Here is a 22,485-nt window from a genome sequence, read left to right on the forward strand (position 1 = left end):
ATATGGAGTTTGCTAGCTTTCCATCTGTAAATACCCATAATTCATTAGAAGCACTATTATTCATTGCTGATATTGCAAGTTGTTATTGTGAGATTGCAGTGTCTGATTTTTTTTCAAGTGTTAGGCATAATTTGCTAAGACTATCACTAAAGACCGACAGCAACATGTTTATTTGGATGGAAGGGGAATCATACTGAGAAGTCATCTGCACTTTGAAAAACCCAAACAGATTTATTGGGTATTTTTTATTGTAATTGATTTCTATATTATTTGAGAAGAGAACGTTTAATTTTTTTTATAAATAAATATTAAGCAAGTGATTTATGGAATCTGTGAACTGTGTCTGCCAGAAAGTGATGTTCCAGAAGCCTTTGTGATTAAATTGTATGTAAAAGCCACTACTGTAGAGTAGGATTTTAGAAGTCTGATGCAGAGCTGTGCAAGATCAAGGACTGGGATTAACTTTTCGTGTCCTGCTGATAGTCTTGACAGTTTTCAGAAGTTCCTTTAGTTACTAAAAAAAAATCTGACTGGTGCACAAAGGGAAACTAAAACTAAACTCCTGAGAGATGCCAAAGGTTCTAAGGCCATTATATATCTTTAGTTAGTTTGTGAAAAAAGAAGGTAATATTTAGGCCTTATGGATCCTGTCCTGCAAAGATTTATGCATGTATTTAATGATAAAGATGCAAATAGCACTATTGACTTCAATGGCACAGGATGAAAGTTATTCACATAGGTACATCTCCATAAAAGGAAAATTGAAAAACAGAAAATAAAATATTTGGAAAATGAAATTCAAGCCAAAAATTTGGCATAACATTTTCACACACAAAAATAAATAAATGAAAATCACTTCTTTTCAAAGTGACAGATTTTTAACACAAATATTTTCCACTTTTCCATAATTCTGCTAAAAAGTATAGGGTAAGTGGTCTCCACAGAAGAAAAATGGTCAAGTGGTTAAAGTAGTGAGCTGTGTATTAAGAGATCTGAGTTCTATTAATGCCTCTATGACTTTGACCAAGTCATTAAACCCTCTGTATCTCTTTAAAATACTTCCCCTACCTCAACTGAATGTGGTGATACTTAATTTATTCATGTTTGTTCAGTGCTTCAGGTAGAAGGCACTATAGAAGTGCAAGTAATTTAGACTAGCAGGGACACAGGTAAGGCTCTGTTGTGTCAGAGCTGGGAAAGGGGACACAAAGGAAGGAAACTAGAATAATGTTTGCTGGAAGTTCATTTCAATAAACATCGAATTGTTTGCACCTTTGGACTTTGGGTATTGTTGCTCTCTGTTCATGCGAGAAGGACCAGGGAAGTAAGCAGGTGAAGCAATAAGCCCCCTAACAGTACTCACTTGGGATGTGTGACACACAGGATCAAGTCCCTGTTCTGCATGTTTTAAAGCAGTCTCTCAACCTTTTTGTTCTGGCAACACCCCTTGGACTTAAAAAAGATTGTTACCTCCCTACTAAGTCTTGAAAAGGTAGGGGGCTGAAGCTGACCAAACCCCTCTGCCCAGGTCTGAGGCTAAAGCCACCCAGGCTCAGGGCAGAGCCCCCCACCCAGGGCCAGGGCTGAAGCTGTCCAGGGGGTGAGGCTGAGCCCAAGTCCTGCCACCCAGGTCTGAAGCCACCTGGGGCTAAGTCCAAGCCCCCTCCCCTCTCCCCATCTGGGCTGGGGCTCAAGCTACCTGAGCCTGATAGGGTTTCCACTTGCCCAGTTTTCACCTGGACAGTCCACATCTTGGCTTGTATGTCTGGGTGCCATTTGACAAGCCCTGATGTCACCAGTGGAAGGAGACCAAAGCCCTGAGGTAAGTGGGGAAGTGGGATACGGGGAGGAAGCACGAGCAAGAGCGTGCGAGAGGGCAGGGCTCCTGCCTCATACTGAGAAAGAGGGACGATCAGCAAGTTATCTCAAGTGCCTATACACAAATGCAAGAAGCCTGGGAAAGAAGCAGGGAGAACTGGAAGTCCTGGCACAGTCAAGGAATTATGATGTGATTGGAATAACGGAGACTTGGTGGGATAACTCACATGACTGGAGTACTGTCATGGATGGATATAAACTGTTCAGGAAGGACAGGCAGGGCAGAAAAGGTGGGGGAGTTGCATTGTATGTAAGGGAGCAGTATGACTGCTCAGAGCTCAAGTATGAAACTGCAGAAAAACCTGAGAGTCTCTGGATTAAGTTTAGAAGTGTGAGCAACAAGGGTGATGTCGTGGTGGGAGTCTGCTATAGACCACCGGACCGGGGGATGAGGTGGACGAGGCTTTCTTCCGGCAACTCATGGAAGTTACTAGATTGCAGGCCCTGGTTCTCATGGGAGACTTCAATCACCCTGATATCTGCTGGGAGAGCAATACAGTGGTGTACAGACAATCCAGGAAGTTTTTGGAAAGTGTATGGGACAATTTCCTGTTGCAAGTGCTGGAGGAACCAACTAGGGGCAGAGCTCTTCTTGACCTGCTGCTCACAAACCTGGAAGAATTAGTAGGGGAAGCAAAAGTGGATGGGAACCTGGGAGGCAGTGACCATGAGATGGTCGAGTTCAGGATCCTGACACAGGGAAGAAAGGAGAGCAGCAGAACACGGATCCTGGACTTCAGAAAAGCAGACTTTGACTCCCTCAGGGAACAGATGGGCAGGATCCCCTGGGAGAATAACATGAGCGGGAAAGGAGTCCAGGAGAGCTGGCTGTATTTTAAAGAACCCTTATTGAGGTTACAGGGACAAACCCGCATCCCGATGTGTAGAAAGAATAGTAAATATGGCAGGCGACCAGCTTGGCTTAACAGTGAAATTCTTGTTGATCTTAAACACAAAAAAGAAGCCTACAAGAAGTGGAAGATTGGACAAATGACCAGGGAAGAGTATAAAAATATTGCTCGGGCATGCAGGAGTGAAATCAGGAAGGCCACATCACACCTGGAGTTGCAGCTAGCAAGAGATGTTAAGAGTAACAAAAAGGGTTTCTTCAGGTATGTTAGGAACAAGAAGAAAGTCAAGGAAAGTGTGGGCTCCTTACTGAATGAGGGAGGCTCTGATCAGCTGGCTGCTCAGTTAACTGATCTCTCTGCCACCCCTTATTGCACAAGCTCAGTAACCACCAATCTTACACATGCTCACTGTTATTTGTCACTGGTACACACACACACACATACTTAGCTCTTTGCCAGAGCACCATTTTAGAAATCGTAGGTTTTCACTAAGCATGCTCAGGGTCCACAGCATCACATCTCAGGGTGGAATAACGTTTGCTTATTCTTAATAAAGGTCAGAAAAAACAAGGGGAGACTGGAGAATTTCTCCAGTGATAGGGCCGAGCCTTGGGGGTCTGGTTACCAGCCATTAGTAAGGTGACAACCATAGTTGCTGGAACTAGGAGTGCTGGAGGTGCTGCCGCACCCCCGGCTTGAAATGGTTTCCATCATATAGAGGGTTCACAGTTTGGTTCAATGGTTCTCAGCACACCCACTATAGAAATTGTTCCAGCACCACTGGTGGCAGCCCTAGAGCCCACACCCTGCTGCACAGATCCTGTCACCCACCTAAACATGTCTTGCAACCCCACAGGTTGAGAAACACTGATTTAGAGTAAGAACTCAAATCTAGGTCTCCTACATTCCAGGTAGTTGTGTCCATCACTGTGCTGTAGTGCCAGTGTCTCTTTCACTGGCCCAGTCAATATTTAATTATGTGTACAAAGTGGAACAGCTCCAACAAGACAGATTGAGAGACTATGTCCCATAGGTTAGAGTCCTAACCTGGGATCTAGAGTCAAGTTCCTGCTCTGAATCAGTCAAAGCAGAACTTACCTGGGTCCCTGTGATGGGGTATACCAAACCCTCTGAGGCCCCCTGCTAGAGGCTTTGTGGGCCCGCCATACTCCTCCCCAAAAATGGGCAGTGAAGGGGGTCCTCCAAGCTTCCTAGATTGGCTTTGTGGGACAGATCCAATCAGGGTCCAGCAGCCTAGTATAAGAAGAGCTGCAGGGCCAGAGAGAGTTTAGTTCCTTCTTAGAGCTGTAGGAGTGTGGCTGGCTGATGAAGAACCCCAGACAGGCAATGCTGCCAGAAGTTGGGGAAAGAGAGGAGCCCTGATTTGGTTGCTGGGACTCCATTAAGACAAGGTCCTAGGGTAAGGATGAAGTAGCGTGGAGCTGTGGGGAAGTGGCCCATCAAATTAGAGAAGCAATATACTTAAAGGAACACAGCAGATGTTGGCAATCTACAGGGTCCCTGGGCTGGGACCTGGAGTAGTGGGTGGGCGTGGGTCCCCCCTACCCTCATTAGCCACTGGGAGGAAGTGGCCTGGACACTAAAGCACCCCGGAGGGGAAACTAAACTATAGTGGCCAGCTGGAGAGCTGTAGCCAAGAAGCCGCAAGAGAGTAAAGACATTGTCCCTGCTCTGGGACAGAACAGTGCCCCAGGGCTCCCTCCCTGGAGACAGTCGGGGAGAGAGTGTGCAGGTGTGTGCACTTGGCTGAGGGGGTGCTCATGAGAGATGAGTGCACCCTGTTACAGTCCCCCCACATATTAGGTGAGTGCTTTTGTTTTTCTGAGGTGTCTGTCTACCTCTCTGGTTTTGAGAAGAAATTCCATCCTGGACCTGAGAAATCTTCCCTATGAAATTATCATCAAAACCGATGTTTCCATGAAAGTTTCAATTTAAATAAATCAGCATTTTTGACCAAACAATTAAAAAATAAACAAATAAAATTCCCCACCAGCTCTGCAAGATATTAGCATTATGTTGATTAAGCTGGGAGTAATCAGAAACCATTTGTTTTCTTGTACAAAAATTGTATCAAGGGAAAACAATGAAAACACAAAGCATAAAAGTGAAGGAAAGAGATGGAATAGTAACTTCAAGCAAATCCTATGTGAATATTATAACAAATCAACCTGAATTATAAATATTTTCTGTTATAATAATTTTGCTAGTTCATTCTGGAATAGAATGGCTTCTAACATGCTAGAAGCGCACATTACAAGCCCGCAATTTTGTAAGTAACTCAAAGTAGTCTGAAAAATGGTGCTTTCTAAAATACATTTCTTCTTGCGTCTGTTTCTACCTCTGTAATTTCCATTTCATGTTTAGAAGCTTCACAGGTCATGTTCAAACAGTTATTGGAATCCTATTTAGTTAGATATTCCCATTTCATTTGAATAACTGACAAATATATTGTCACTGAATATTTTTTATGTATGGATTCCACGTTGCTGTAGGAAACAATGCATATTAGCAAGGGAAGAAAAATACTATTGGTCTAGATGTGTGGAGACTGCAATGTTGTTGATATTCAGTTTAAGACCCTTGCTATTTTCTTGATGAGGAGACTAGTTAAAGCTTTACAAGAGTTTCAACTGGGTCTTCTGAATCAGGGCTTAAGTCACCTCAAATGTCTATATCTGCATCGGATTCACAAAAATGCAGTTTCAGTTCATAGCTCATTCCTTTTACACCTGTCTCCCTCAGATTTCACTTGCACCTTGGACGTGACACTTGGTTGAACTAATATCCTTGTCAACTCACTTCTTGTTACTTAACATCATATAGTATTATTACAAATGTACCAAGTGAATGTGGCATGAGGAGATTATTCAAGATGAATTTTTCAGATCAAAATATAGATTCAAATATACTTTTCATATTTAGCTGATTTGAGTATTAAAAACAGGCATTTTCCATTCTATTAAAGTACAACTAACTCTCTATTTCACTGTATTCTGCATTTAACTTTGTTGCACTCTCCTAGGGACTCTAGTTCATGCTGGTGACAAAGACAAAACTCATGCTAACTTGACAGATTCCACAGTCTCTTTGGTAATTTTGAGTTCTCAGCTTAGATTTATTGCGCTAGAAAGAAGGAACTCCAATTGTTAAGATGTGATGTATTGATGCAGCTGTTAGTGTTAGCACTAATTCCTCAAGTTTCCTGAGGTAGGTAGGTGAAAATTGTCTGCCTCTTTCCTATTCAGCCTCCATATACCATTGAATACTGCCATATTTTGGAGTGTACTGGTATGTGCTGTTTAACTAGCTTGCACTGTGTGAGAGCCTTTATGTCATTTGGAGTTTTAGTTATTCTATGGCAGGTGCTTGACTTAATTAGTTAATGTTTGTAAAGATCTTTGAAAATAAAGTGCTCTTATGTACTATTCTATTAATAATACTTAGTACTCATACGGAGCCTTTCATTTTTAAAGTTCTGTGGAAACAGTAACTACTTATCTCTCAGAACAAGATTGTGAGGCTGACAAAAATACTATTAACCCACTTCACAATTGAGAAAATTAAACAAAGAATGATTTGAGGCTACTTTCAATTAGACACATGTTGCTGGGACTTGAAAACCGTCTCGAAAAAACAAATTAACTAGAAATTCTTAGGACGGTAATTAGAACTCTACTGTTGCTTTATCTAAAACTTCTGGGCTTAGCTGACCTTTCTGGCTTTTTCTGTGGTTAATAATATACCAGATAGCAATAAAACTGTGGGTGCAGAATAAATATTCTTTCTATTCACTAGTCAAGGATTATTCATTTCATCCATCATTTACAACTTGTAGTGCTGATTGCGTAAACACACATATATGAACAAATATATAACTGAAAAATTTTTGTAAAAGTGAGACACACTGAGCACAAAACTCTACCAGATCACAAACATACCTAATATTAAGAAACTTTGTTTCAATTATTTATTAAGTTCTGTAGTTAAATTGGGCATGAATTTCAGAGCTGAACAGTACCCAACTTCTCTGTTTGCACTTTGCTTTTTCTCCAGAGGCTTGGAACAATATAATGGCCTGTAATTATAAGTTACCACACAGCTCTTTATAAGCAAGCACATTTATTCCTAAGGTGGAAATATATCCAAAATAATAAAAACCTATACACATGCAAAAACGCTTACCAGGGGTCACCCCAGCCCCAACATCTGGCTTTGGTACATGTCAGACCTTCAAAACTCACAACTGAATTTTCCCAGTGGTTATGAGTTCATAATTGTCTTCGACTCAGAACCAGAACATCTGTGAAGAGTTTGTTCCTTTCTATAGCTTGGGCCTCATGTAACAGGTGATCAGCCCACTCCTAATGGCAGAGTTTCAAAAGGCTGGGTTTTTGCAAAATTGGAGGTGAAGAATTTGCATTCACTTCACCCTAGATAGTCTCCAGGAAAACCACTTAACTTTTTTGTTTCAAAAGTCCATTCTTGTCTGGAACATTGTGCAATATAATCCTTTGGAACCCCAGGTCTCACATCTGTCACATCTCCGCACTTGAGAAGTTACATTCAATCCTGGCCCATAGCAACACATACACCGTTCATTTAATATAATGAATCTCAGAGATATCTAAACTTAATTCAGTAAGGTCTCCTAACAGTATGGCAGGAAATTGCCATATATGTCACAATAATTTGTGACACAAATCCATGAGAAATTGGGCTATTGGCCAGAGTCATAGAACTTACCCATTTTCATCACAACTGTCTGTAGTAACAGAAACAGTAAAACTTTGAATCACATCTGTAAATAATCTCAAATTGTTTTCTCGTGTGATCACTCCCAAAGGCCTGTTGTTACTTCCTTTTCTGCCCCATAGTTAAACAAATATTTAAAATACCAAGGCCTGTTGTCAAGGAATGAATTAGAAAACAATTTGCACTTGCTGCCTAGAAGAATAGTACATGATGTGAAGCTAGCTGAACGATGTCAAGCTATATAAAAACAGATATATTTTGCTATCTAACCATGAGTCAATTAATTATATGCTGGTGACAGAACACTGAGCAGTGCTCTCTGTCAGCAATTCTGTCCTCCTCACCAACAAAAAAAGTGTCATTAAAAAAAAAACACACATGATGCTCTTACTACTGCAGTGCTATATGTTTTCTTTTTTTGTATAGCCCTGGGTCACATTGAAATCTGCCTTCCCAGCAAGGGTTTTCCAGCTTTGTAGGGGAAATGTTTAGGCTTGAAATTAGATTAAGGTGTCTAGCCATCAGAGAATGAAATTCTGGAACAGCCTTCAAAGTGAAGCAGTGGGAGCAAAAAACTGGTTTCTGGACTGAGTTTCTTAAGTTTATGGAGGTGATGGTATAATGAGATTACCTACAATGGTATGTAGCCGATTGTGACTACTGATAGCCAATATCACCAATAGCCCAGGTGAGTACACTGGATGGGGAGGGCTCTGAGTTACTACAAAGAATTCTTTCCCAAGTGCCTGGCTGGTGAGTCTTGCCCACATACTTAGGGTCTAACTGGTCTCCATATTTGGGATCCTGAAGGAATTTTTCCCCAGGTCAGATTGGCAAAGACCTTGGGGTGGTTTCACCTTTCTCTGCAATGTGAGGGATAGGTCACTTGCTGGTTTTAAATAGAGTAAATGGTGCCTTCTCTGCAACTTGAAATCTTTAAATCATGATTTTAGGCGTTCAGTAACTCAGCCAGAAGTTATGAGTCTATTACAAGAGTGGGTGGGTGAGGTTCTGTGCCCTGGCATGTGCAGGAGGTCAGACTAGATGATCACAATGATCCGTTCTTGCCTTAAAGCCTATGAGAATGTATTTTATCAGTTTGTTGGGAAGGACACACACAATTTGTGGATATTCAACTACCTAGAGATGAGTCAATAATGGTGACAGAAATTGCAGAATAGCTAAAACATGAGCATGCTTTAATTTAAGATAAAAGTTTTGCTTTGGGGGCACAATTATGTTTTGGAGGGCAGAGACCTCTTTTGACTTGAATATGTTGCCAACCAGGCTGTGGGCAATCAGGCTTAGTGGTAAAAGAGAGTTCTGCCTGCCAGCTGGAGCTGGGTCCAGGGTAGGCAGAGTCCAGGAAACAGCCAAGGGTCAGTACCAGAGTCATAAACAAGTTAAATGCAGAACCAGAGTCATAAACCAGAGCCAGAAGTCTGAAGCCAGAGGGGAACAGGAGCTGGAATAAGGGGAAGTGTAGCTGCAGACATGCTATGAATTAAACAGCCACTAATCTGCTGCAGGGGGTGGGTTTATAACCAGGACTACCAAATCAGCAACCAGTCAGGAGCTGTAGCCATTCTGTGAGTTCTAAGGCAATGCAGTTCAGCTCATTGGCTGCCTACAAGTGCAGTTAGTCAGGGAGCAGGCCAGCAGCTGTTCCTAGCTTGTCTGGTCTCTGACCACAAACAATTGAGGTATCTAGATTGAGATTATCCTAGCTATTTATTGAATGTGCTAGGTTCTTATGATTTGTTTGTATTTTTCTTTAAAATGTACATGTGCATTTTGTTAATTTACAATGAACACTGAGGTATATGTGTTTGGTGAATTTATAATTTATATATTTAATACCTGAGTATTGCTGGTCAGAATTTTTCCCAGATTGTTTTATGTACTTTTGTAGGCAAACAGTTAATCATATATTTAAATGATCCCATTTTTGATTGACATAGTTGAAAAATGTTTCAAATTTTTCCCAATGTAGGGCACTCAAGAGGTGCGGGGGTGATACCATTGGCAGGACTGCAAACCCACAGGATTTGTTATGTTTCCTCTGCCCATACACACACCTGAGTGTGCATTATATTTTTCTAGTCAGAGCATCACCCTAGATTGGAAGCTTCCATTGGAACAAAAGACCAGATTTAAATTTTATTGATTTTGTCTTTTGGCATTTCAGCATATATTTGTAAGGTGCTGAGGTATTACACTTGCTGGAATTGTAAATTACAGTGTCAATATCTTTGTGGGTTTAACTGACAGACCTTATAAGTGACCTTCCCAGGGACTCTATGTTGTTGTTTTTTTCCTTGTCAGAAGGAGTCCCCCTTTCCTGTTAAATGTTAAATTGCATAATGCTATTTTGGTATCAGATGAGAACTCATTTTTCCTGGCTTGGCGATTATGCATTCAAGCAGTTTTTCTAGCATGCCTATTGTTGCAAATTAATTATCCATCACATATCATACAATATATGCACAGGTAACATATTGCTTTCTTAAAAAATAAAAGTTCAATACATTTGGTTTAAGATTAGACATTTGTTTGCTGTTGATGGGAATAAAGATTTATTGTTCCTCAAATGTGGACGTCACTTTGCCCTTTAAATGACTTCAGAGAGACTGAGCTAAATTCAGTGTCCAAAAGAAAGCTGTTGAAGTTCTTTATAAATAGGACTTGCTTTTCCCTCTTCTTTGATTTTGAACTAAAGGACACAGAAGACTAGGATACAGCAGAATCTCTTAAAGTTCACAGTAGGGAATAATGCAAGCAATATATATAAAACCAATCATCTTTCAAATAGATATTATATCTTAAACTGAAGATCCTTCAGTTTTCTGAAAAGATACTGGTGCTGAGACCAGCAAATCAGGCAAAGTTAGTTAACCAAGTGGAATAAAATCCAGTATAAAATGTCTCCAAACTTGGGAAGTACCAACAACTACTAAAGTGAAACAAAGAGTTCTAATGAGCAAAAATATCTTCAAAGAGATACTGATGATTGCTAGAACATCGATGTTTATCTTGTTTTGGTTTCTGATAAATCAAAGGTAATCTGTCAATTTATATTTAATAAAGAGTAGAATAAAGTAAGAGAGATGATGAGAAAATATGAGTTCTGTTTCTATAAAGACAGAAAATGAGTTGGGTTATGTTGTAATAGTGGGGCCTAAAAATTTATTCTAATTGTGAACTCACCTGTAAAAAGTATATGAAAGTTCACAAGGTATCACAATAACCTATAATAACACATGTTGATGAAAAAAGATACAAAAAGGAGACAGAAGAACTAAATTAGTCTAAACAAAGGGTCTTCTGATATGGTTCAAGGAGTACATTAAAATCATGCTTGGTAAAAGCAGAAGATGAGGAACAAGAAATTAATGAACCAAAATTGGAGTGTGTCAGATATTAGGCCTAACTGGTGGACAAAATAATAAAAGGATGGTTATTCCACCCATCATTCCCCTTTTGTGTCTTTAAAGAAAGAGATTCTGGGGAGGAAGGAGAAAAGCAGACTGAGGCTACTGACTCATACTTCACTATCATGGCTGCCACCCCCATTGTCTCCTGGGACCCTGGATCTTCTTTGTCCTAACCTTAAGAGATGAGATGACCTGACCAGGACCAGGCCAGAGAGAAGACTCAGATACCTTTGCCACTTCTGCTGGCTCCAGCTGAACCCCAAATACCACCTGTGATAAAATGGGATCAGACTTTAAAAGCAGCAGCAACATCTAATCTAATCTCAACTAATTTCTTTTTTTCCCTGGGAAGGACAGTTTTGGAGTTAAATAGCAGCAACAACAATAGTACCAGCCCATCACAACTAACTTTTGCTCTTTTACCCAATACCATCTAAGGCAGTGGTTCTCAAAGCCGGTCCGCCGCTTGTTCAGGGAAAGCCCCTGGCAGGCCAGACTGGTTTGTTTACCTGCCATGTCTGCAGATTCGGCCAATTGCGGCTCCCACTGGCCGCGGTTCGCCGCTCCAAGCTAATGGGGGCTGCGGGAAGTGGCGCAGGCCAAGGGACATGGTAGCTACCCTTTCCACAGCCCCTATTGGCCTGGAGCATCAAACCGCTGCCAATGGGAGCCGCAATCGACCAAACCTGTGGATGCGGCAGGTAAACAAACTGGTCCAGACCACCAGGGGCTTTCCCTGAACAAGCGGCGGACCAGCTTTGAGAACCACTGATCTAAGGGACTGTCAAACAAGGGCTGTTTGTTTTTCCTTCTAAAATTCTCTCTAGTTAAAGGGAAAGGGAACAAGAAATGTTGTTAAAATAAAATCTTCACTTAATACTTTACATTTTGAATGTTTTAACTGTTTTTCCTTACTTTCAGTTTAATTAATCATTAAAATCGTTAAAAAGATTTTTAATAGTTTGTTTGCCATGGCTGAAGTCTCTGTGTGCCAAACTCCGGACCTTGTTTAATTTGGACAGTGACTGGGTTATGTTAACTCCCTTAGCCCATATATCCCATCAAACTTAATACAACAGTGCGTAAAGTTTATTCTGACCCTCTGTTATTTAAAGGTATAGAAACATCCATTTTTTTCTCTCTGTGGCTGAGTGGATGGGTAATTTGATTAGATAAGCAGGGTGCAAAGAAAGAAAACGAAAGCAAAACCAAAACACTAACCCACCATAAATACAAAGTTTGCCAAAACAAAGTTTTCGGTCTTATTAGAGGCCCAGCCTGACAGGCGCACTAAACACTAATTAAAGGAACTCAGAACCTTGTAGGAGGGGCTCAGAACCTTACTTTATCAGACCTGAAAACACCTTTGTTTGAGAGAGTTGTCTATGTTGACAATGATGAGATCCCTATAAAGAGAGCATATGGTAAATTTCACCCCTACCTGGTTTCCTGTCACAGATTTTCTATTGCTTTAAAATGAACTGTGTGTTTTTTTTAAGTTAGCCAGTGGATTATTTATATTGATTTTTTTAAAGTACAGCTCTTTGAATATTTTGGCAACATGTTTATGCTATGGACTCAGAGGTATTGTATGTATAAATAGATTATTTTAGTCACTTTTACATATTTTTCCAGGAATATGTGGGTTTCCATGCAACCAGTTTTCTGCTGAATTAAGATCACCTAACACAGGGGAAATCTATATTAGACCTCCTCTTAACAGAAAGGGGAACATAGGTACAAGTTGTTGTATCCTTGGGTGCAGCAGTTTTAGGAAGAAATCACTTGAGACACAGAGAGCTGTGAGCCATGAAAGCAGCCATTTATTTTCCACACACTGAACTAACCAAACCAGCCAAAACTGGCTGGGCTATTCCCTAATAATCTAATTTGGTTGCCATAGCAACAACAAGGGGCTATTACCACGACAACCAAATACAACATATTCCTCCCCCCTTAATAAGAACATCCCCTAAATAAAACAAACACTAAACTAGAGAAGGAGGGTAGACTGCCTCCATTCCGAGCTAAACCCCGAGGATTATTTTGCCCCATAACCGTGGGTTCGCCCTAGCTAAAGATCCAGCCATTGAGGAGGTCTTCTGTCTCTAGGTGGACTATGGCAAACTTCTGGTGGTGTTGCACCGGAAAGTACCTGGGGCGCAGGCCTGACAACGGGCTCAGGGTTCGTAGCGCAAATGGGTGAGGAGGTGGTATCAGCTTGTTCTGGGCAAGGGGGTATCTCAGCTGCCAGCAGTGATGGAGGAGAACAGTCAGGAACAGGTGATTCTTGATTCGGTGTCTTGCCAGAAGAGGTGAAGCCAGACAACTCAACTGAAGATATGTCCTGAGGACTGGCATGACCTGGCAACAGCTGATCTACATGTCACCGCCAGGTGAGATTCTCTGCAGTCCGGACTGTATAGGAAACAGGTCGTGTTTGAGCGATGATTGTGGGAGGGACCCATTTAGCTCCAGAAGTATAATTCTGAGCCAAACTGGCTGTCCCAAGATAAAGGTTCAGTCTTTTGCTTTGGGTGCACGCCTGATGACTTTATATTGCTGCTGACGTTGCACAATTTATCTGGGTTCAGAAGGTTTCAGCAGATCAAAGCAAGTGCACAGCTGTCATCCCATCATTAGAAAAGCCGGGGATGCCTTGGTCATAGGATGAGGTGCCTTTCTGTAGGAAAGTAAGAAGGTGTCCAGATGCTTTTGAATGGAGTGTTGTCCCCTTGCTGATTTCAAAGCTTGTTTCATTGTCTGCACAAATCTTTCAGCTAATCCATTGGTGGATGGATGATATGGTGCTGAAGTGATGTGGTGTATCCCATTTGCCTTCATAAAATTTTGAAACTCCTGAGAGACGAACTGCGGTCCGTTGTCGCTCACAAGTTGTTCTGGCAGCCCGAAACGACTACAGAGTCCCCGTAGTTTTTTGAATAGTACTCTCTGCAGCAGTGGACTGCATTATAGAGACTTCTGGCCATTTAGAATGGGCCTCTACCACCACCAAGAACATGCTTCCTTCAAGGGGGCCAGTGAAGTCAACATGAATACATTGCCACGGGTTTTCAGGCCAGTCCCATGGGTGTAGGCGCTCCCACTGGGGTGCATTCTTGATACCCTGACATGACATACAAGCTCTTGCTTTCTCTTCAATAGCACTGTCCAATCCAGGCCACCAAAAATTGCTTCATGCAATTATCTTCATGCGCACTATTCCACAGTGACCAGAATGTAGCTGTTCTAACATCTGTGATCTCAGTGGTGGTGGGATAATGACACGTCTCCCCCCACAACAAACACCAGACTGGATTGATAACTCCGTCCTCCTGGACATGTAGGTAACAAGGTTGGGTGAGACTGGAGAGGTTTGTCAAGATTTTCCATGCATCACCAGGTCCATAACTTGGGACAATATTGGGTCAACGCGAGTGGCTTTCTTTATCTGAGTAGCAGTGATGGGTGTATTCTCTATGTGTTCAAAGTAGAAGATTTCCTTTTGGGCAGTATCTTGATGTTTGACTGGCAAAGGCAACCTTGAGAGACCATTTGCATTGCCGTGCAGAGTGGATTTCTGATATTTGATTTCATATGTGTGCACTGAAAGTAACAATGCCCAACGTTGCATGCGACTAGCAGCTAATGGGGGAATGCCTTTGTAGGGTCCAAAAATTGATGTCAGAGGTTGATGGTCTGTAAGAAGAGTAAACTTCCGCCCAAACAGGTACTGATGAAACTTCCGAATTCCAAAAATGATTCCCAATGCCTCACGTTCGATTTGGGCATAGTTAGTTTCTGCTTTGCTTAGAGTGCATGAAGCAAAAGCAATAGGTTTCTCTTCTCCCGAAGGTATAATGTGTGACACGACTGCACCCACTCCATAAGGGGAGGCATCGCAGTCCAATTGTAGGGGTAAGGATGGATCAAAGTGTGTTAGAACTTCAGAATTTAGCAATGCATCTTTAGCTTTGTTAAATGCAACATTACAGGCTTCAGTCCACCTCCAGGTCTTGTTCTACCCAAGGAGTTTGTGAAGTGGTTTTAGCAATGTGGCTAACTGTGAGATGAACTTTCCATAATAGTTCAATAGTCCTAGAAATGAGCGCAGCTGACTAACATTTCGAGGTGGGGGAGCCTCCACAATAGCCTTAACTTTTGCAGGGGCCTTATGAAGACCCGCAGCATCAGTGGTGTGTCCCAAATATTCAACTGGGAGGGCTGGAAGAATTCACACTTGGCTTTGCGGACTCGTAGGCCATACTTTTCCAGTCTTTGTAGGGTAGCCTCTAAATTCTTTAAGTGATCCTCTTCATTCCTTCCAGTGACCAGGATGTCATCCAGATAGCACTGAACTCCTGGCAAGCCACACAAGAACACTTCAATCTCTCTAGTCATGGGATTACAGACATGAAAGTTGTGATATTACAACAAAAAAACTTCAAAACCAGACTCCAGCGAGAGACTGTTGAATTGGAATTCATTTGGAAATTGGATACAATTAACTTAGGCTTGAATAGAGACTGGGAGTGGCTAAGTCATTATGCAAGGTAACCTATTTCCCCTTGTTTTTTCCTACCCCCTCCCCCCCCAGACGTTCTTGTTAAACCCTGGATTGTGCTGGAAATGGCCCACCTTGATTATCATACACATTGTAAGGAGAGTGATCACTTTAGATAAGCTATCACCAGCAGGAGAGTGGGGGGGGAGGAGGTATTTTTTCATGCTTTGTGTGTATAAAAAGATCTTCTATACTTTCCACAGTATGCATCCGATGAAGTGAGCTGTAGCTCACGAAAACTTATGCTCAAATAAATTGGTTAGTCTCTAAGGTGCCACAGGTACTCTTTTTCTTTCAACACAAGATCAGGTCCATAGCCCTCTGGAACAGGGCGGGAGTAGACGTTATTCCGAAGGGTAGGCAACACTATCTATTAAGCCCCTTATGAGTCACAATAGTCAACAGCTCTTGCGACTTTTCATCAACGTGCATCTGTAAATACGCTTGACTCAGATCAAGCTTACTGAACTTTTTTCCTCCAGCCAAGCCTGTGAAGAGGTCATCGATGCGGAGAAGCGGGTATTGCTCTGCACACAACACCGGGTTGACAGTGACTTTAAAATCACCACAAATCCAGAGGGAGCCATCTTTCTTCACTATTGGAATGATAGGAGTGGCCCATGGACTGTGGGTAACTGGTATTAGGACTCCATTGGTGACCAGACGCTCCAGGTAGGCTTCAACTTTCGGCCTGATGGCATTTGGCACAGTTCAGGCTTTCAGATATTTTGGTTGACTGTTTAATGTTCAATGTCACAGTGATTCCCTTCATACTTCCCAGATCCTCTCCAAAAACAGGAACATGTTTCCTTAGTATAGTAGTCAGACCGGTTTCTTCTTTAGTCATTTGGTGCACTTCTGCCCAGTTCAGCTGAATCTTCCCAAGCCAAGACCTACCCATTAAGGCTGGGTAATTACCTCTCACCACAAACAGTGGCAATTTAGCAGCCTGTCCATTGAGCTCCACCTTAACATCAACAGTGCCCAACATGGACACAGCTTCTCCCGTATACGTCTTCAGAACAGTTTTTGTTGCCTTAAGCGGAAGATGCTGTAGCTTTTCTTTATACACAGCCTCGGAGACCAGCGAGATGGCTGCACCGGTGTCCCGTTCCATGCGTATAGGTTTGCCATCCCACTGCCAAAGACAAAACGTGCAGTGGCACTTCTTGCGATAAGGTGTCACCTTGGTTATCCTGGGTCTGCTCTAGGGTATGCAGGTTCCCCTTTTTTGGTTGGCCAGACCACAGGCTCCTTTTTCTTTTGTTTACAGGCACACTCAATGTGTCCCTTTTTGCCACAGTGTCGACACACCAGGTCCTTACACCAGCATTCTGATTCCTGGTGACCCGGCTTACCACAGCGGTAACATTCCTGACTCTGCAGAGTTTTCTGGGTAGGTTCTTGTGACACTTTATGCACCCTAGGGGTTACACCTCCTTTGTAGCCAGTTCCATAGAGACTGCAATATCAACAGTCTTCTGTAAGGTAAGCTGAGCCTCTCTCAATAGGCACTTCCATATAGCTTCACTGTACAGGCCAGACACTAACCTGTCACGCAGGGCATCATTTAACATCTCCTTAAATTCAGTGTTCTGCTAGCCGTTTTAAAGTTGCTACAAATTGTACAACTGTTTCATCTTCTTTTTGGTCTCTTTTGTGGAACCTATATCTTTCAGTAATTACCAGTGGTTTGGGGGGAAAAATGGGACCCCAGGATTTCCACAATGTCACTGTAAGATTTGGTCTCGGGCTCCACAGGGTGTAGAAAGCTGCGTAGCAGGGAGTAGGTCTTAGCCCACACAACAGTTAAGAATATTGGCACCTTCTTCTCTGCTGTAATGTCATTTGCAATAACAAAAAGCTCAAAACACTCAGTATACACATGCCATTGCACTATATTCTCCTCAAAAGGTTTCAGTGGCCCTGTAAGTGTAGCCATGGTTTTAGTTTCAGGTTTCACAGTCAGTGCCAACAAGCCAGTTTTCACCCCCTTCTAACAGCTGAAAGATTTTGATAGTTTTTTTTTTCTTCTACCTTGACTTCTACTTCCTTCTGTTTCTGGGGCAGCACAGGGATCTCACCCTCATCGCCACTTTGTCGTATCCTTGGGGGCAGCAGTTTTAGGAAGAAATCACTTGAGACAGAGAGCTGTGAGCCATGAAAGCAGCCATTTATTTTCCACACTCTGAACTAACCAAACCAGCCAAAACTGGCTGGACTATCCACTAATAATCTAACTCGGTTGCCATAGCAACAACAATGGGCTATTACCACGACAACCACATACACAACACAAGTGATCATGACTTGATCACATTTATAATGTGCAAACAGCATAAAGGCAGAACCAGTGATATATTTACTTGGTGTTTTAAAAGGGCCAGTTTTACAAAGCTGAAAACAATTATGAGCCAAATCGGCTAAGAGGAAGAATTTAATCAGAAAAATGTGAATGACAATTGAGAATTGTTTAAGAACACTTTACTAGATGACCAAAAAGCCACAATCATATAATCATAGAAGATTAGGCTTGGAAGAGACCTCAGGAGGTCATCTAATCCAATCCCCTGCTCGAAACAGGACCAACACCAACTAAATCACCCCAGTCGGGTCTTAAACACCTCTAAGGATGGAGATTCCATCACCTCCCTTGGTAACACATTCTAGTGCTTCACCACCTTCCTAGTGAAATAGTATTTCCTAATATCCAACTTACACCTCCCCCACTGAAATTTAAGACCGTTACTCCTTGTTCTGTCATCTACCACCACTGAGAACAGCTGAGCTCCATCCTCTTTGGAACCCCCTTCGGGTAGTTGAAGGCTGCTATCAAATCCCCCCTCACTCTTCTCTGCTGCTGATTAACAAGGCCCAGTTCCCTCAGCCTCTCCTCATAAGTCATGTGACCCATCCCCCTGATGATTTTCGTTGCCCTCCACTGGACTCTCTCCAATTTGTCCACAACCTTTCTGCGGGGGGGGGGGGCAAAAACTGGATGCAATACTCCAGATGTAGCCTCACCAGTGCCGAATAAAGGAGAATAATCACTTCCCTCGATCTGCTGGCAATGCTCCTACCAATGCAGCCCAATATGCCCTTAGCCTTTTTGGCAACAAGGTCACACCGCTGACTCATATCCATTGTAATCCCCAGGTCCTTTTCTGCAGAACTGCTGCTTAGCCAGTTGGTCCCCAGCCTGTAGCGGTGCATGGGATTCTTCCATCCTAAGTGCAGAACTCTGCAATTGTCCTTGTTGAACCTCATCAGATTTCTTTTGGCCCAATCCTCCAATTTGTCTAGGTTACTCTGAACCCTATCCTTAACCTCCAGGGTATCTACCTCTTCCCCCAAGCTAAATGTCATCTGCGAACTTGCTGAGGGTGCAATCTATCCCATCATCCAGATCATTAATAAAGATGTTGAACAAAACCGGCCCCAGGACTGATCCCCAGGGCAGTCAGCTGCCAACTAGACATCGAGCCATTGATCACTACCCGTTAAGCCACACAATCTAGCCAGCTTTCTTTCCACTTTCTAGTCCATTCATTCAATCCATGTTTTTTTAACTTTCTGGCAAAAATAGTGTGGAAGACCATATCAAAAGCTTTGCTAAAGTCAAGATATTCTTAAGTCCACCACTTTCCCCATATCCACAGAACCAGTTGTCTCATCATAGAAGGCATTCAGGTTGGTCAGGCATGACTTGCCCTTGATGAATCCATGTTGACTATTCCTGGTCACCTTTCTCTGCTCCAAGTGCTTCAAAATGATTTCCTTGAGGACCTGCTCCATGGTTTTTCCAGGCTCTGAGGTGAGGCCGACTGGTCTGTAGTTCCCTGCGTTCTCCTTCTTGCCCTTTTAAAAGATGGGCACTATATTTGCCTTTTTCCAATCATCTGGGACCTCCCCCGATCGCTACAAGTTTTCAAAGATAATGGCTAATGGCTCTGCAATCACATCAGCCAATTCCCTCAGCACCCTCGGATGCATTAGATCTGGACCCATGGACTTGTGCATGTCCAACTTTTCTAAATAGTCCTTAACCTGTTCTTTCACCACTGAGGGCACAACAAGAAAAGTTCATATTGGTTATAAAAACAACAACCTGGTTTAGAGGGCAAGTGAAGGCAGCTATAAAAAATTACATAACAAATGTGTGACAGAGTACAGGGAGTTAACAGGTCAGACTTCAGTCTGACCCTAAATTAGCTCCTTCCAGCCATATTTGACTGGGGAATAAAATGTAATTTGTTAATCAGGATAGCACGCTGAGTGAGTTAAAGGAAGAATTAACCTGTCACCTGAGGACCTGGCACAAGTGCTAGAGGAGCCAACTAGGGGGGGGCGCTTTTCTTGATCTGCTGCTCACAAACCGGGTAGAATTAGTGGGGGAAGCAAAAGTGGATGGGAATCTGGGAGGCAGTGACCATGAGTTGGTTGAGTTCAGGATCCTGACGCAGGGAAGAAAGGTAAGCAGCAGGATACGGACTCTGGACTTCAGGAAAGCAGACTTCGACTCCCTCAGGGAACGGATGGCCAGGATCCCCTGGGGGACTAACTTGAAGGGGAAAGGAGTCCAGGAGAGCTGGCTGTATTTCAAGGAATCCCTGTTGAGGTTACAGGGACAAACCATCCCAATGAGTCGAAAGAATAGTAAATATGGCAGGCGACCAGCTTGGCTTAATGGTGAAATCCTAGCGGATCTTAAACATAAAAAAGAAGCTTACAAGAAGTGGAAGGTTGGACATATGACCAGGGAAGAGTATAAAAACATTGCTCGGGCATGTAGGAATGTTATCAGGAGGGCCAAATCGCACCTGGAGCTGCAGCTAGCCAGAGATGTCAAGAGTAACAAGAAGGGTTTCTTCAGGTATGTTGGCAACAAGAAGAAAGCCAAGGAATGTGTGGGCCCCTTACTGAATGAGGGAGGCAACCTAGTGACAGAGGATGTGGAAAAAGCTAATGTACTCAATGCTTTTTTTGCCTCTGTTTTCACAAACAAGGTCAGCTCCCAGACTGCTGCGCTGGGCATCACAAAATGGGGAAGAGATGGCCAGGCCTCTGTGGAGATAGAGGTGGTTGGGGACTATTTAGAAAAGCTGGACGTGCACAAGTCCATGGGGCCGGACGAGTTGCATCCGAGAGTGCTGAAGGAATTGGCGGCTGTGATTGCAGAGCCATTGGCCATTATCTTTGAAAACTCGTGGCGAACCGGGGAAGTCCCGGATGACTGGAAAAAGGCTATTAGCCTTTAGTAGTGCCAATCTTTAAAAAAGGGAAGAAGGAGGATCCTGGGAACTACAGGCCAGTCAGCCTCACTTCAGTCCCTGGAAAAATCATGGAGCAGGTCCTCAAAGAATCAATCCTGAAGCACTTGCATGAGAGGAAAGTGATCAGGAACAGCCAGCATGGATTCACCATGGGAAGGTCATGCCTGACTAATCTAATCGCCTTTTATGATGAGATTACTGGTTCTGTGGATGAAGGGAAAGCAGTGGATGTATTGTTTCTTGACTTTAGCAAAGCTTTTGACACGGTCTCCCACAAGTATTCTTGTCAGCAAGTTAAGGAAGTATGGGCTGGATGAATGCACTACAAGGTGGGTAGAAAGCTGGCTAGATTGTCGGGCTCAACGGGTAATGATCAATGGCTCCATATCTAGTTGGCAGCCGGTATCAAGTGGAGTACCCCAAGGGTCGGTCCTGGGGCCGGTTTTGTTCAATATCTTCATAAATGATCTGGAGGATGGTGTGGATTGCACTCTCCGCAAATTTGCGGATGATACTAAACTGGGAGGAGTGGTAGATACGCTGGAGGGCAGGGATAGGATACAGAGGGACCTAGACAAATTGGAGGATTGGGCCAAAAGAAATCTGATGAGGTTCAATAAGGATAAGTGCAGGGTCCTGCACTTAGGACGGAAGAACCCAATGCACAGCTACAGACTAGGGACCGAATGGCTAGGCAGCAGTTCTGTGGAAAAGGACCTAGGGGTGACAGTGGACGAGAAGCTGGATATGAGTCAGCAGTGTGCCCTTGTTGCCAAGAAGGCCAATGGCATTTTGGGATGTATAAGTAGGGGCATAGCGAGCAGATCGAGGGACGTGATCGTTCCCCTCTTTTCGACATTGGTGAGGCCTCATCTGGAGTACTGTGTCCAGTTTTGGGCCCCACACTTCAAGAAGGATGTGGATAAATTGGAGAGAGTCCAGCGAAGGGCAACAAAAATGATTAGGGGACTGGAACACATGAGTTATGAGGAGAGGCTGAGGGAGCTGGGATTGTTTAGCCTGCAGAAGAGAAGAATGAGGGGGGATTTGATAGCTGCTTTCAACTACCTGAAAGGGGGTTCCAAAGAGGATGGCTCTAGACTGTTCTCAATGGTAGCAGATGACAGAACGAGGAGTAATGGTCTCAAGTTGCAGTGGGGGAGGTTTAGATTGGATATTAGGAAAAACTTTTTCACTAAGAGGGTGGTGAAACACTGGAATGCGTTACCTAGGGAGGTGGTAGAATCTCCTTCCTTAGAGTTTTTTAAGGTCAGGCTTGACAAAGCCCTGGCTGGGATGATTTAACTGGGAATTGGTCCTGCTTTGAGCAGGGGGTTGGACTAGATGACCTTCTGGGGTCCCTTCCAACCCTGATATTCTATGATTCTATGACTGATAGAAAGGCACATGAAGGAAATGCACTGTGGGGAGAGGAACAGGGTCCTCTGAGCCGCGTCTGAATGGATATGTCTACAGAGCAAAGAAAAACCCATGGCTGGCCCATGCCAGATGACTCAGGCTCATGGGGCTTCGGCTGCTGGGCTGTTTCATTGCTGTGTAGACTTCTGGGCTTGGGATGAAGCCCAGGCTGTAGATCCCTGCACGGTGGCAATCACAGATTGATATACGTGATCCTAAAATTTCATCTCAAAAATGTAAGTTCTCTTTGAAACCTCAAAACAAATTGTTGCAAATGTTCATAAAATTGTTCT

The sequence above is a fragment of the Lepidochelys olivacea genome (assembly GCF_965140295.1).
Source record: "Lepidochelys olivacea isolate rLepOli2 genome assembly, chromosome: 3".
In the NCBI taxonomy this organism is placed as follows: domain Eukaryota; kingdom Metazoa; phylum Chordata; order Testudines; family Cheloniidae; genus Lepidochelys; species Lepidochelys olivacea.